Here is a 16,005-nt window from a genome sequence, read left to right as displayed (position 1 = left end):
TTCAATTAACTTTATTATCGTCAGGCATTGTTGACTTAATCTACCGTGCCCGAAAATGAAATATCGCGAGCGATTTAACTGGATTAGTTACGTTTTTAGGCCATGGAAATTGAGTGGAACTTCGCTAACAACCAGCGGAATGGTGCAGAAAACATAAACCCGATTTAAGATGCATCTTTAACGACCTACTTAAGATTGATTTGTGTCATGTCATGATGGGTGCATATATATGGCTACATGCAACTGTTAGCAGAATGTTGTGAGGTATTTTAGGTTTATTTGTTATCTGTACAGCTGTTATTAGAAGTACAGCGTTATTAGAAGATCCACACATTCTCTGCAAACGGAACGCGTTACGCGAAGATTACGTAAAGCTACAATAGAGTATTATCACTTTCCTGATAAGAGATTATTTTTGATACCCATACATCATAATAGTGGCACGAGTTCTCATCTATCTAAATTTATACGACCAACAAATATCTTAAGAATGGATGTGGTTGTATAAAGATAAAGATGTACGAAGATATCCACACTTGCCAAAGGTGAAGTGTAGACTATACTGTCAGTGATGGCAATGACCATCAACTCGAATAAACTAGATTACTCGTAAAATCAGCTTTAGATTGAGAAGCCTAATCATAGTCCAAACGATTAAAATGCCCAATATTTTGTGATTACGCCGATAAAAGGGAACTTATTTGCCTCTCAAGGCGCAATTCCTTCCGCCCAAAGTAGCTAGAAAAAAAATCCTATCTGTAAACGCAAACGACTAGAGAACTATTGTCCAGGAAAAGTAACTAATCTTGAGGAGTAAATAAGTAAGTGCAGAGGTTTGGAAACCTCATACTAGTGGATTAGTGATAGTGTCGACATCCAACGAAGGCTCCGATAGGAATATATATGGTTTACAAATTGACAATGGCATATTCAGCAGAAGAAGAATTAGAGCAGGACCAAATATGCCAGCAATCTTTAAAGCAGGAAAAAATCTTTTTATTGAAGGGAGTCGGCTCAGAACTCTAAAGCCAGCCCATGGCATTCATGAATGCTAGCAATCCCCTTCCCCGCTCCACCCAGCGCGTGGAAATTTCTTTGAAGTTTCCACACAATTGTTTACTTTGTGTTCGCAGTCTTGCTCTAACTAGAGTTGGGAATCGCCTGATCCAAGGGGTTTTCCTCCTTATTCTCCGCAACTAAGAGAGATTGTAAAGTATCAAACATGGTTCCCCATAGGCTAGTGCCCTGCTCGCCCCAATCGGGTATGTTTTTGGATGCGTCTGGCCCAAAAGCCAAAAAACCTCTTTGACTTGGCGCAGGTGGTTAGTTTTCGCCATCTGAAGTCTGTTCGTAAGTAGTGCGAATGGATGCCAGCCTTGACAGTCGCTAGGGACGCACCAATTGTGGCCACCGAAGGGCTGTCAAGAGCAGAACCTTGCCTAGCCAGTCTGCCGGCGGCTCATTCCTCTCTATGTTTCTAAGAGCGTGAACCTAGAGAAATTTGACTTTGATCGTGCAACCCAGCGTGTTCAGTGCGCCCCCGTGCTGAAGTTTGTGTATCCCTCTGACGGTAGTGCCGGGCTGAGATGTTATGTTCTTTTAAAATTATGAAGAGATTTCCAAATCACCAAGCTCAGCAATTATAAAGGTATCCCGTTTCCCAATACCATACCAGATATCCTACGGTACCTGGCTAGGCCAGATAATCTCATATGTCTTGAGCATCATTGGCTTCATTCTACCCAAATCAAATTTTTGTAACCGAGAGAGAAACTATTGAAATATCAGGTATCAGTTCCACTATCCTTTCATCGAGTTAAAAGTCGCCTATGAGAACATAGTGAAGGTAAAATTCTATAAGGCCATGAAAGAATTCGGTACTTGGACAAAGTTAATAACTGATGATAACTGATTAGGCTGACCCTGACCAATATGTGAGATCAAATAAATCCAGCAGGATCACTTTCAAGATGATTCATCTTCAAAAACGGTCTAAGAATAGGGGGTCCTTTCATCTGGCCCTAGAAAGGAGAAAAGTTATCCACTGAGGTGAATAATAGTGGTCCTTCCAAATCAGCGCAACTACTAACCAATGCTCATCAGCATGGACATAATTGAATAAATAACATGAGATCTAAAAATTACAGCTGCAGCAGGCCGTGAAATTTTGGGCCAGCAGCGAAGGCGAGACGATATACATGGTGGCAATGTCAGCGTGAATAAAAACAGCTAGAATATTCAATTAATTTTTAATAATTAAGATAGGAAAGTGCAACTTTGAAATCGTTGATAATTTGTCTTATCTAGATCTGGCTAACCCCTCTTTGTGGATGAAAAAGCTAGTCACCGTAGCATGCGAATACGGACTGTTCCTCCAAGAAGATGAGAAGTCAGTTCGGCTATCAATGCACCCAAATAGTGTAAAGCTTGGCTGGGCGGCCTCCCCCAGAGGGATTTCTTGTTGCAGGTTCTGCGATTTCTGTGGATCTACCACATCCACTCATACGGAAATCTGGAAATCTGAAACTCTTCCCAGAAAGTAGAAAAAGGAGAAGGTTACAAAAAAGGACACCTACTTTGAGTATGACAATTGGAGGGGTATCTGCGTTTTTCATAGACTACATCAGCATTTGGAGTGCTCTACGCAGGAGGGGCATTCCGGAAAAACGAATAGCTATTATTAGGGTGACATATGATGGCGCAAAATGTCACTTGCTGCACCGAGGAAAAATCTCAGAGAAATTTGAGATCGAAAGCAGAATCCGCCAGGGTTGCATCTTGTCACCGATATTATTTCTTCTTTTTATCGGTGACATCCTCCATGCTGCCTTGTTCGGACGACAGGGAGGAGTTCAATGAACGGTGAAATCTTTGCATAAAAATTTTCGCTTTCTCGCCGGGTCACTGTACTTGGCCAAATTGCTTTGCATTGGGAAAAAGAGGCAAGCATAGTTGCAGTCAAGATAAGCACCAACCAAGCCAAGGTTCTCACTGTGACGGGTCATCGTTCAAGGAAGACAATGCAATGACAGGTGGACCATAATGCAATAGCGGCAAAAAGGAGTCAAAATTTGGATAGCTCAGGTTTATTGGAGACAGGCATAAAGTAACAAAAACTAAGTTTTTCAATGTACATAATTACGGAGATCTATAGGCCTTAATGAAAGTGATCGGTAAGAGAACAGTTGTCCTGAAATGCAATGATGAAACTACATTTCGATGATTAAATAATGGGCCTTGTCGACAAGTACCAGGCGATGACCACAATCGGGGGATTCCAATGAAAATTATCTCCTACTAGGAATACTTACTGGCTGCATTGAACATTTGCGGCACCGCTAGAATATCCAAGATTAAAGTTTTATCCTTTTTCGAAGCATATGCCTTTCTCAGGTATTTTTCAATTTCAAGAGTGTGTTCAGCTCGTGCACATTGCACCAGAAGATAATCAAAATATGCATGTCTGTCCATTAACTTTGATACCAATATGAGCGACGAAGCAAGAAGGAAAAAACAACATGAAACTCTCATCTTTACTGCAGTTATCTGCATGTCTTATTTGACCCGAAAAACGACTTGTTCTATCGTCGTCATTACAAAGATTTTATGAATGAGTTTTTACTACTTCATTAAAAATATGTTGTTCATCTCGTACTGAAAGCACGTGTGTGTGCGCTCATATGAAATGCATAAACGCAGAAATCGATTATCTTTTCTGCATCTTGACTTGCATCTTGTTGTTGCAATGTTTTGATATATTCTCCGCAGAGAGAGCATTTTTAATAAGTTTGTTTTCACTTTATTTCCTTTTTGATTTATAAAGTTGAATAGTTTTGAGTTTTATAGAAGGACGAATGCAGCAACACGAGGACCATTTGTAACTGAAACGATGGACGTACACAGCCGAAGTGGACCCAAGGTGATGACTGGCCTCAGCTGAAGAGTGAATATGCTTTAACATGTGGTAAAGATACGCGATTGTCGAGCGCACTCACATAAATGTTTTGTGTGGGTGCATAAAGAAATTAATTTCCTGGAGATTGGACGCGGTCTGGCAGACTCTATCCGGTATGAGGTATCAGCGAATTTATTAATTGCCATAATATTTTGATTGTCAGTTTGTTGTAATACCATTTTAATGAAACATCTCATTGGTTTCAAGGCATATGGGGAGCAGACGAAAGTTTGCTTTTATTCAAGAACTTAGGGCGATATTCCTCAACCTTTGAAAGGGCAAACCTAACTATTCTAGCAACAACTTAAATTATTAGTCAAGCAAAATTGTACTTCGAAGAATGTATGCATGTATAATAAAACATGTCGGGGAACCGGAAACTGGACACTTCAAGTATGAAACGTTTTTAAGGTTTTGTGTAAAACAAAACTTCATTAAAATCGGATTACAGTCTGTCTGTTTGTCACATGCATTTTCCTCGGAGATAGGAGCAGCGATTGACACCAAATTTCATGGAAAAGTGGGAATTGCGTGGGCTACATGATGTTACGTCAAATGTAAAGGGAGGTCCCCATACATTCAAAAGGCGGGTGTAAATTTTTTTTTTTCAAATATAGTCACGTGGAGTATCAAATAAAAAGTCTCGACTAGTACTTTCTGGTCTTAGTTTTGACATTTTTTGGAAAGATGGGTAGCTCGGGGGCTCGAACGTGATCATTTAGTTAACGGAACCATTCTCAGAAACTATCCAGCCCAAAAATCTGCAAAAATTCAAGAGGCTGCCACTATATGGTGGCTAGGCTCTGAAATACCTTCCATACTGATATCCCCTCAAAAAAAGTTAATAATAGTATACTACTATAATTTTCGGTAATTGGCTGCAGTTCATCCTAGCATCACGAAGTTGCAACAATGTGGGCTATAATATAGAGCTTAATCTTACCGAATTTGGTGGAAATCGCACTTCTACTAACAAAGGTCAAAATTGTCACTTCTTTGGAAATTCAAGATTTTGAATGCTAATATCATCCGAAAGTGGATATTCTCACATAATATATGCATATATTCCGTGTTACGTACTAATGGGACAAATTTACACTCAAATGTCTTTATAAAAGAAATACACAAAACCTTTCATACCTGAAACGTCCAGCTTCCAGTTTCCTGACTAGTTTATATTTCTTATACAAAAAAATATTTGAGTGGACATTTGTTCCATTTGTACCTAATACGTAATATACAGGGTGCGGCAGCATAACTTCCTTTTTTTAAAACTCAATAAAAACTATTGTATGCATCGGAAAATATTTATTTATTTTTTATAATGTAGGTACATGTCTAAAGTTTTTATTTACATTGTTTTGAAGATCAAATCGACTTAATACGTCTCCCATTCTCCATACATTGCGTAAACCGATTTCTGGCGTTTGTCATGACTCTTGTTAGCAACATTGACCCTCTCACTGCTTCAATATTCTCAGGTAATCTAACGGGCCGAGGGACTTCAGTTCTTCCTTTTGTGGCACTTGCAGTTTGTCTGAATGTAGTGACCCATGTAACAATTGATTTGCGATTCCGAAATGCACGCTGTGTTGCAATAACCGAACATCCGCTTCAAAAGTAAACCTCAACGGCAAAGGCACGTTCCTCACTATTCCAACGCATGATGGCGACTGAACCGTGTCGGAACAAAACTTTACAGTATCCCCTTGAACGAGACCACTAGCGCTCCGCTATGACATCAATTAACTGAGTGGCGCGCATTTTAAAAAAGGAAGTTATGCTGCCGCACCCTATACATATATGCATATATTATGTCAGAATTAACATTAACGTGAGACTGACATTCAGTCTTAGAATTTGCAGGTGAAAAGGAATGAAAGTGGCAGCGCAAAGGCGGTGCGTACCTTATATAAATAAAAGACTTTACGTATTGCAACTTTTCCTTTGTGCACTTTCCCTTTGTTCTCTTTACTTCTGAACGCGTCGTCCAAATTGCTGTTCGTTAGCTATACAAGTGACTGCCTACTAAATGGGTCAACATAGAGGCAAGTCACTCAGCGCTACGTTCAGCTCAGTGCTAACGCGTATGCCCAGAGTCCATGAAGGCGTGGGATCGTGCCAGCAGTAGGTAATTATAAAAAAAGCAGGTTCTAATTTAGAAATTAAAAAAAAAAATCAAATTAGAGTATGAAGCGTAAAACTCAACGCGGAGAGAAATATCTACCCCGTCGCCGGAAGCTATCAAAATATATGCTATAGGAAGTGCGCTAACAAATGTAGACGATACTTTTAAGCGTAGCGCTGCAATATTAAGATCGCCGACAAGAACAACAGTAAGGTATACTGGTAACCTTCATGATATTTGTGGGTCCCACACAATGTACTTGGATAAATAAAAAATGAAGTGCCTGAAATACGAGCAATATATTTCGAGGTCCGAAAAGAGATGAGCTTGCCCATGATAAGAAAGTCGATGGCAGATGCGGTAATTCAAACAGCTCCAAAGTCGGCACTCCCGGTAGGATCACGGACGAGAGACGTAAGTCTACCTGAGTGCCTGGAAAAACGTACCACCGACTCTAGCTACGACTAAAGTAGTCACAAAAAAGATTACGATCAGATCCATTGATTATAACATCAAGAAGTGAGCTGACGTAGGCGGAAATACTGCGGAAGGCCAAAACAGACACTTCCTTATTGGACCTGGGCGAAGGCGTGAACCGCATAATACGCACGCAAAAGAGCGATCTGTTACTCGAACGCAAGCCTGGTGAAGGTGAAGAAATGGAAGCAATTTTAGAGGACTGCTACAATAGTCCTCCCAATCACAGCGGCGAAGAAATTTCTTGCTGTTGGCAAAATTCACCGCGGTTGGGTTAGCTGTCGGTTAAGAGAGATGGACACATCGCGAGAAACTCTTAGAGTAAATTTGCCAAGGATACTTTTGCAGCCCCAAACTTCTGCTATGCAGAGAAATAAAAAACATTCACAACGACCATATCATAGCCAGTACTTGATTTTTGGCGTACAAAAAGGGTATTTCAGCTCCACATGGATGAATTTCCTACAACTGAACTTGAATCATCTCCAGGCAGCTCAGCACCTGCACTCCCAAAGTGTGCTTCAAAACAAAGCAAGCAATACAGACTTTTTCAAAGTGATGTTTGGGTATTAAATCGAAGCGGAAATTTGGGACAGCGGAAACCGAGCATGGAAAAGACTATAAACAGAACAGAAGATGGATTCACAAAGCAAAGGTAGGTGGTATTAGCATACGTATATAGCTGCTGTGCTGCGCCGAGGCTCGTGTTTGATGAATTCCTGGTAGTTGTCGAAAGACTTGTTACCGATGTAATTCACCACAACTCAATTATAGTAGCTGGCGATTTGAATGGTTGCGCCGAATATTGGGGTAATCTCGAAAATGAAAAAGGTCGAATACTACTTGAAGGATTTTTATGTCTGAATTTCGTCCTGGTAAATACCGGCGAAGTCAATACTTTTCAAAGACTGGATATATGGGATCTGTAATAGACTTTACGTTTGTTGGCGGCACATTATCTAAAGATCTCCAATGGCAGATGAGCAAGGAATATACGCACAGTAACCATCAGATGGAGCGTAGCGCGGGAACAAAATATGTCAAGAAAACTGCAATAGCGAGTTGAAGATCCAAGATACTCGATAAGCCAATGTGCAAAGCAATACTATTGCAGGAGACGATGCTAATGGGAAATGCAGAAGAAAAAGTGACCCAGGCTATTGAAAAATACAAAAAGCATATGACGTTTCCATGCCACGTCACACTGTATTGAAGAAATGAATAGCCAACTTCTGGTGGAATTCCAAAATTTATGAATGTCGTAAGGCCTTAAAGCCAGCAGGTGTAGTCAACGAAGCAGGAACGGATTTGAGTGTGAAGAGCAGCACAACCGATAAAGAAAGGCGGGAAAAGAACTACAAGCAAGCATTTCTAGAAGTGAAACCGAACACTTCAAAAGATTATGCAATGAAGAGGTCTCCGACCTTTCGGGAGATACTTACAAGGCAATCATGGCATTGATCAAGGACAAACGCTTGCCGTCGATCACGACCCCTGATTTGCTGCGAGATATCGTTAGTACCCTTTTTCCACAAGTCCCAAGAGAATCAAGCTTACCCACTGTTTAGATAGATTCCGATGAGTCGAGTCTTGAAACCGCGCTGAAGATTATAGGAAATAAGAGAGAGAACATCCCGAACAAGGTGCTGCTAGTAACAGTCAAAATAGTTCCAAATCGGCTCGCACAAATGTTCACGGCGTACTCCAAAGAAGGGATTTTCCTAGTAAAATGGGGGAGCAACAGAAGCTAGTGCTATTTGTGAAGCCTATATATACCTATATGTCGGTTAAACGCATTGGCAAACTGTTCGAACGGGTCATCTACAACATATTTGTACCGATCACCGAAAGAGAGATCTCCTACCAATGCCATCAGTATAGCGACCGAAAATTGGGGAAGCAGCAATGGAGGCTAATAAATCCTGCGCGGTAGTTATTCTCGATGTGTAGAATATTTTTAATTCTGCAAACTGGTGTCAAATAATTGAGTCTTTAGCCAAATTAGGAAGTCTCGAATACTTGGTGCACATGATCATAGAGTTTCCCCGCGAGGGGCTGTTGAGGGTTCTCGGCCCTCTTCTGTACGTAATAATGTATGATGGAATTTTGAGGTTACAACTCCTCAAAGAAGTGACCGTTGTCGGTTTCGCAGATGATATGGAAGTGACTATTGTAACACCAGACATCAAAGAGATTGATGGTTTGACAAAGGAGGCAATTTGGGAAATCTGATCCTGAGAAGACGCTGTTCTGGCGATCGCAGAAGAGAAACGAGGGTAGTTTTAATCACCAAACGAAGGAAGCAAACATCAATAAAGGTTAGGATTCGCGAACGAATAATAGACTCGCAACCAGCGCTCAAATATCTGGCAGTCATGATTGACAAATATTGAATTTCAAGCAATATCTTGAAAGTTTAGCAACAAAAGCAACCGAAGTTACACCATTATTGTTGTGGGTTAAACGATGCCATGGAGAGGTTAGGTATGACCTATCCCAATTCATAAGTGGACGCGAAGGGTATCGTGCATGTCTTTTTGGCTTTGGATATGACAATTACGACATGTGACACGATTCAGAAGTATTTGGAACGCGTTGTTTGTAATTATCGTAGATTCGCCACACACAGGACATTCCGTACTGATCCTGCCCTGCGACGTGTGAAGCAGAAGCAGGCAGTTTTAGTGAATAAAAGTCTCACATTTGAACCTTCCCTTTTAACGTCAAAAAAAAAAAGACAGACAGACAGTAACTGATTTTGATAAGGTTTTGTTTATAACCTCAAAGAAAGCTGACATTATTTAAAATCTAAAAAAATTGAGATATCAGAGCTAAATATCGGGCGTGTTTACCAATTGCCATTGCATCACTACAATGAAGTCTACCATTCACTATTGACTCCTTGTCTTCCCTTCACATCAAATTATCCATATTAATTTTAACATACACGTTAATTTCCGATGTGTTTAAATAAATTGAAAGTTTTTGTTGCAAGACTTGCCGTAAGGAAAAAAATATTATCTGGGAAGAAACTAACATCACGTTCGATTGTATGGGAGTCGGGTCATAGTATCATTTCCCTGGAGCTAATTTTAAAAAACTCCACCTCGAAATTAAAAGCTTAAGACTACATTGTAATCTCACTTACCGCTATTTAATTTAATTCAGATTATCTTAATTTCATTTGTTTAACCCTGTCTAAAACGGTAAAAAATTAATCCTCGCCCCGTTTGGCGGAAGTATCAGCTTCGCGCTTTGAATTCCTTACAAGTAGTAGGTGAAGTATTAAAATTTCCGTCTCATAGCTGGACCTAAGTCGTGCGTATTCTAAACACATGAATTATAAAATCACAATTTAAAAAGCCACCGGGATACCAATGGGGTTAAAATGATTTAATCGGAAAGTTACCTCCTTGAATACCGTTCCATCACTTCCTAAAAAGAACTCAATTCAATTTCGCCAAAGTACGTATCCATTAAGCCAATATAATTGATGCCCCCGCGAAAATCAAGACCTTAAAATCGCAATAGTACTAAGTGCGGCCGTCATCTAACTTGACCACAAAGATGAAACCATGCCAAAACAGTAACGACTTCTGTCCCCCTAATGTCGTTGGAACACGGAAAATACGACTTAAGGTAAATTATCGAAAGTTTTCATTTGAATCCGCGTGACTTCGTTGCGGCCCAATGTAATTACATTTTGGTTAAGTTACAAGTTATTTTAAATTTCAGGTTTTCGTTTCGCAAACGTTGCTTCAACTGGTCGGCGTGGTGTCTTCGTGCACGCGGAGAATTCTGCAAACGACCAAAACTGGGTTTTGTTGTTCTTGTCCATCGGTATGCTGATGATATACATATGTATTTGAGGAACGTGTTGATTTGAATTATGGAACAAAGACGGTTTGTTCAGCATTTTTCGGGGCTATTGTAATTTTCTAATTTAAAAGTAATTTGCTTATTGTATGAGCACGTACCAGAGGCTATTAGCTACTACCTATTAAAATTTTTGGCAAATTATGATATTAAGGAATGGAAAGTAAGTAGGTTAAGTATAGTACAAAGGTAGAGAAGAAATTGGGTTACTTGCGCTAGAGCGTGACAAAGTGACGTTAAAAATAGATTCCGTGAAACAAAAGATTTAGGCGAGCAACCTCTTATTTTCATGTTAGGGAGTTGTGTCACTGATAAACTCAGACATAATGATGTAATATGAATTTCGATTGTGAAATGAATGTTCAGTTTGAGTGGTCAGAATTTTTGTGAGATAGTTCCAGAGGATTTCACTTGCTTGATATTGATATTTAATTGTGATTGTGTCCACCACATCAGGCATAGTACGCGAGAGGCAAGTGTGAAGCAACTCTTAGAGGTGCAGAATGCGAGGGAAATCCGTCACTGAAGGCAAAAGCTACCCACGGACATCAAAAAGAAACAATCGAACCTCTAGTATAGGCTGATCATGGAAACAACTAACATACAGAAAATCGTGCAGGAATGAAATACTCCGGCACGGCCCCTCTTGAAGGTAATGCTACTAGTAGAAGCAGTCCTCCTGAATGACAAAAAAGCAGCAGAACCGAATAGTACTCTCAGTGAATTGGTGAATTTTGTTTTTAGGCATAGGTCTTTTATCTTCCAGCTGGCTGAAGAAATTTGGGCTTTGGTAGACCTCTTGTTGAAACAGTTTCAAAGAAGCAAGACTAATTGATGCGATGTTGAGCTGAGGCGCTTACTAGTCACTGCGGTCCTCCTTGTAACACCCTTAAACCGCCCACGGGCGAATATTTCGAGACGACTACCTGGTCGTGCATTGTCGCCGCTCTGGCTCTGGGGAAAACTAAGATAGTCGCCCGCCTCAAGAAGAGTAACCTTGAATCCATTTTATACCAGATAAAGAGTACAAGTCGGTAGTGAAATATCTCGGCATACGGATGGAGATAAAATTCTTCGAGCGGATTAGGAGTAGTGCGGATAAGGCCGGTCATTTTACCACTAGCTGGCTAATTCTCAATGTCGGAAGCCCCGTTTGCAGTGGGTGGCATTTGCGAATGGTCCTAAAGTGTACATTGGTGCCGTTAGGTCACAGATATACCACAAATACATAGAGCGATGGCTGAAGGAGGTTTTTGGGAGCGTAAGTTTCTTGTAACCCAACTTCTCAGCGGGCATGAGTAATTTCGGTCTTACCTTCAAAAAATTGGGAAAACATCGTCGGTGAATATATTTACCGCAAGGGAGTTGACTGTCAGTGCTCGCTACATTTTTTTCTTCTTTAAAAGGTGGAACTGCGAGCGGAAATGCTCCTTTGCTTGATTGCATCAAGTACTTCCCAATATGTGGGGCCTCGCTGCAAAGTGAAGACATTTGGAACCGAGTGGCATATTGCACTTAAGATATTTTTAAGACGAAAGTGGGGGAAACTCCCTTAAACATGTTTGAAAAAGAATAGCTCCCATAGGTTTAAAACGATTTTAGGTTACTGCCTTGCACGTAAAAATATGGTATTTTAACCAATGTTTCAGTCTCGAAGCAACGGAATTCTTCACGATTTACGTGTTTTTCTTTCTACCCAAAAAAAATGGTGACCAATTACATTTGTCAATTATATGAGCTTACCTTTTTTTAGAGAGTTGGAGGTAGGGAAAGGTTTCATTATCATCAAGGGCGCAACAGGAGATTTAGTCGTGTCTTGCTAAAGAATCCTAGACATCCCAGTTTTGCGCTGAGGTTCGGCAATTCGATATTCCTAAAAGATGTCTGGTGGCCTGGCTTTCGTCATCGCTCTATCTCAGGCAATGTCGGCTACGTCTTATTTTTCTACCTTAGGGACTTTCCAGGCTGAACCATCTCCACGGTCATCTCTGCCTCTGAAGAAAACCAAGCCCAACCAGAGGACCCGTCAGGCCATTTTGTACCAAATAAAGAGACCAAGACGGTAGCAAAATACCTCGACATAGGGATAGACCCAAAGATAAGTTTCTTCTATCAGATTCATTGATCAGGATTAGGCTGAGCGAAGGCTTGGTAATGGGTATTCCTTGGGCGCTAGAAGGAAACTTGAAGTCAAGCGGAAACCAAAGTGTCACTACCATACCAAGCGCTTAGTGGTAAGCGGTAGTAAGATATGACCAAAAGCTGCTGATTTTTGATTTGCCTCGGCAAGCCATTTACTTTCCTCATTGCAGAACTTGAAATTATAAAAGGATCTCAACATCATAGTAAGTTTCGATCCTGAGGATCAAAACCTGCTTAAGGGCAATAACGAGTTCATCACACAATCAACGTTGTGTTGGGAGAAGTCTCTTCTAACGCATCTGGATCCAAGGGTAAACAGAAAAAACAGCGACCTTCTGGCAATCTCATCTCCCCTAGATAATTTGAAGCAAAAGCTAAAACCTCAGGCTAATAGTATTGGAACCAATGGATGAGTGTTGTTTAATGATACCAATCCGTCATTAGGCTACTGATGTGAGCGGTGCGAATAGTCTTATAGGAAACTGTTCTTCGGTGTGGGGTCTAAAGCTTTACCTTAAGTTAGCATGTGGTAATATTTTGTAATATTTTAGAGCGAAACTTTATCAAATATTGCATCAATGAATGAACAATGCAGTACGATTCTTCCCTTAAAGATGTGTAGGAGGATGCCTGATCAACCCTGAAAAAAGGTTACTGGATTATCATCATTAAATAGGCGCGTTTTCTAGTTTCCAAATAAAAAAGCCAAAACAACGTTAAAGTTCTCAACTGCTTGCTGTCTAGAACTGCTAGTCTGCTACCTAAAAGACAAGGGAGGAAAGAAAGAGCTGATTAGTCGGCTACAGAGTTTCTGAGAGGGGATGGAAAGGATTTTCAGAAACAAACGAGGGAGATAACTTTGGACGAGTGTGGAATCATCACTTGCAGCTTTGAAGGTTATGGACGGAAATATGTAATCAAAAGCACTTTTATATAAGGAGTATATGGAGTATTACAACACACAACGAAATTCTCAGCATTGCTTAATTAATCAGATATTTCAATGCTCTAACTGCGTGGCAGTTGCACTTCCATTATAATATAAAATTCAATTGCGTCACCAGCTTCTTACACAAATAATTTGCTCTGGAAAGTACTCTATCGATTATTAACTAATTCGATAAGTTTTACAAAAGGAGTTCAACGTTATTAGCAAACGTGAAGAAGTTTACTAGAAACAGATACAAAACAAGTAGGGAAAGCGGAAGCTGGACGCTTCAGGAATGAAAGGCTTTGTGTATTTCTTTTAGAAAGACAGTTGAGTGTGCATTTCTGCCATTAGTATCCAGCGCTTAATATATGCATATATTATGTGAAAGCTAGCAAGATGGTGTTCTATATTATAGCCTATCTTGCTGCATGAGTCTAGAAAGAACTTGAGGGGGTTTACAGTCAATTACAAAAAAGTATAATAATAAACTATTACAAATTATATATTAACTTTATTTGAACAGATATCGGTATGGAGAGCATTTCTGAGCCCGGGGATCATATAGTGGTAGCTTTCTGATTTTTTTCTGAAATTTCGGTTGATTAGTTTCTGACAATACGATCGTGAAAGAAATGATCACCTTCGACCCCCCGCTCTCCCAACCTTTCGAATAAATGTCAAAATGAACACCGGCTTTGTAAAGTTCTAACCGAAACCTTTGATCTGATAACCCAAATGACTATATGCGGCAAAAAAAAATTTACATCGCCCTTTTCCATGTATGAGGACCCCCCCCCCCCCTCCCCCTAAATTTGATGGAGAATGATGTAACTCACCATCTGCGTGAGCGTTCACAATTCCCACTTTTCCAACAAATTTGATGCCAATCCCTATAACCGTTTCTGAGAAGAATGCGTGTGACAGATAGATAAAAAGACAGACAGACAGACAGCAAATTAATTTCAACAAGGTTTTGTTTTACGCAAAGAGTAAAAGGGGAGGGGGGGGGGGGTATGTTCTTCTTATATGGGACTTTAATATTTCACTCGAATATCAATTGTTCTCGTTAATTATGACGTCTGCATCTTATTTGCATGACTTAAGATGCAGTAAATTCGCGCGAAATTGATAAGTTTGAATTGTTATAACGCACTAATGGCCGGATTTTCGTGAAATTTGATGAGATATCGTCCTCTGTGTTGGTGCAAAATTTAGTCCTTCTAGGATGAACTTAAAGGGGGTTCCCAGTCAATTTCTAGAAGTTGGAAAGATGCTATTAGTAGGTTTATTTGAGCAGATATCGAAATAGGAAATATTTTGAGGCCTTGATTTCATATAAGTATTTTGACTCCTTACTCACGCACTTTTCAATTCACGTTAAAACTAATATCAGATTTGGAAAATACTAATCAAACCTTTGACCACACGACTATATCCGGTGAAAAAAATTTTAAATCTCTCCTTTGTATGTATGGGGAGCCCCCCTTTAAACTCCACTTAAATTTATGTCATTCACTATGTATGTGCAATTTCATAGTTCGCATCTGTCCACCAAATTTCTTTCGGATTCGTTTAGCCATTTTGGAGTAAAGTGCATGTTTTTGCTGTTTTACATAAATCCTTAAAAAACTACTCATCCATTTAATAAAGGAGACGGGATATTTTAATATAGATAGTTGTCCAATATAAATAAAGGCAAAAGACTTGTTTAATTTAGATTGTAATCACCACTGAAGAAGGGACTCACTGGCTGCACAAGTGTACCGAGTTTTTTCTCAATTTAGAAAAACGATCCTTTTTTTGTTTATATACTTAGGACAACTCAGAAGTCCAACAAATATTGGAATAGATCAATTAACTGGGCAAGTGCTTCACAAAATATTAATAACTGTCAAACCAATCAACGCGGCAAGACATCAGCAACAGTAGATTTTAAATGTTTAATCATTTTGAAAATGAAAGATTTAAGCGAGAAACTTCTTTTATCATTACCCATGTTTGAGTTGATATTACTATTTTGCTATATATAATTATACCATATTACAGTTGTTATTTAGTTTTGAGAGATAATTCAATCGGAAACTTCTTCTTCAAACTATAATTAAATAATTATTCTATTTGTTGGTAACTTGCAATTATTACCTAGAAGGAAGAGCGTCGAAATAGATATTCAAAAGCACGAGTATCTGGGTACCTGTAAATAAATTTTTTGCCCTCAAACAATCCTTCACCTTATTTGAATTGGAAATGATTCTTATTATGTGCCAGGACCTTGTGCTTGAATGTTCATAGAGTTTGTACCTACGATTCTATCTAAATTAGAAAGTAAGGAACAGATTTAGAAATTTCTGGTACAGTTCCTTTGATTGAATCGAATATTCTTACCACTTTCTTTTTTAAAATTAATTATAATTTATCCAGAAATATTGAGGAAATAAGTTATAAAAGTTTCTAATCAATGAGATTTAGACCGCAAATTGATTCAAAGGGAAATCG

General features: G+C 39.5%; 1 protein-coding gene across 3 annotated transcripts in view; it reads right to left on the bottom strand.

The window, feature by feature from the left end:
- The window catches only part of LOC119649167 (transcription factor AP-2-epsilon), a 361,599-nt gene that overhangs the window by 220,541 nt on the left and 125,053 nt on the right, over nucleotides 1–16,005 (bottom strand). The gene's annotated exons all lie outside the window — the stretch shown is intronic.

Source organism: Hermetia illucens, chromosome 2 (assembly GCF_905115235.1).
Source record: "Hermetia illucens chromosome 2, iHerIll2.2.curated.20191125, whole genome shotgun sequence".
Taxonomy (NCBI): Eukaryota; Metazoa; Arthropoda; class Insecta; order Diptera; family Stratiomyidae; genus Hermetia; species Hermetia illucens.
Note: the sequence above shows the minus strand (reverse complement) of the source record. Positions and strands in the feature narration are given on the sequence as shown.